This window comes from Panulirus ornatus, chromosome 70 (genome assembly GCF_036320965.1).
Source record: "Panulirus ornatus isolate Po-2019 chromosome 70, ASM3632096v1, whole genome shotgun sequence".
Lineage (NCBI taxonomy): Eukaryota > Metazoa > Arthropoda > Malacostraca > Decapoda > Palinuridae > Panulirus > Panulirus ornatus.
Genome location: NC_092293.1, coordinates 12,824,975 through 12,826,317, shown reverse-complemented (window position 1 = coordinate 12,826,317; position 1,343 = coordinate 12,824,975). Strand labels below are relative to the sequence as shown.

General features: G+C 36.3%; 1 non-coding gene across 1 annotated transcript; it reads left to right on the top strand.

Annotated features, from left to right (window-relative positions):
* The first annotated feature begins 378 nt into the window (after positions 1 to 378).
* Positions 379 to 450, top strand: TRNAV-GAC (transfer RNA valine (anticodon GAC)). Its single transcript has one exon. It is a non-coding gene; the product is annotated as a tRNA-Val (tRNA).
* Positions 451 to 1,343: the final 893 nt, after the last annotated feature.

Here is a 1,343-nt window from a genome sequence, read left to right as displayed (position 1 = left end):
TTGCGTGTGTGGACGTATGTATATACATGTGTATGTCGGTGGGTTGGGCCATTTCTTTCGTCTGTTTCCTTGCGCTACCTCGCAAACGCGGGAGACAGCGACAAAGCAAAAAAAAAAAAGAAAAAAAAAAAAAATATATATATATATATATATATATATATATATATATATATATATATATATATATATATATATATATATATATATATATATATATATATATATATATATATCCTTCTGTATGTTTACTTTCGATAATGAGGAACAGAAGAAAGAGCCAAGCAATATAGATTTCGTCAAAGACATCTCTCTTTTCTAAACGCTGCCTCGCAAAGATTTTCATTAATTCAATTTGAAGAAACAGACGTATTTTCTATTGTCTGGTTAGCTCAGTGGTAGAGCGTGAGTCTGACACACTCAAGGTCGTGGGTTCGAGACCCACACCAGACATAATTTTGGTCTTTTTCTTTTTTCATTTTGTCCGCATCACATGTGTGCAACATTCAGTATGTTCGTCCAACGTTATAGTGAAGATCTTCACAATAAATTGGGGTTTTCGACCTTATCTGAAAGGGTCAGGTCCACCAAGACGTCCTTGAAATCTTCCAGAAGCTTCTGGCGATCCTCCTCCTACGACAGGAACATGGAGACTTAACCTGTGGTTATTTTGCCGGCTAGTCGGCAACGGTCGGTTAAGCAGTATTTTGCCGTGGTAATCTCAGTGCTTTATGTAATACTAAGTGCCAGAAAATGTTCTTGGGGGCGTAGCTCAGTGGTAGAGCGCTCGCTTGGCATGCGAGAGGACCCGGGTTCAGACCCCGGCGCTTCCATTTTTGTTATGTGGAAAATTCATTTTCAGTCTCGTATATATATATATAAGTATATATATATATATATATATATATATATATATATATATATATATATATATATATATATATATATATATATATATATATATCGTCCGATCAGGGAAGTTAAGCAACGTTGGGTCTGGTTAGTACTTGGATGGGTGACCGTCTGGGAACACCAGATGCTGTTATCCCTGGGGATAGGGAAGAAAGTATACTTGCCTCATATTCCCTGCGTGTCGTACAAGGCGACTAAAAGGGGAGGGAGCGGGAGGCTGGAAATCCTTTACTCTCATTTTCAATTTTTCAAAAGACGGAACAGAGAAGATATAAAGATATTGTAAAGATGTAACTAATATAAGATATAAGAATGAATGGAAGATACGAATGTAGCTGAAACAAGGAGTAATGAAGATTAAGGGGCAATGAAAATTATTCTGTAGTGGAGATGAATATATATGTCGAGATTTTGTATTGAACATGAAGAAGTGA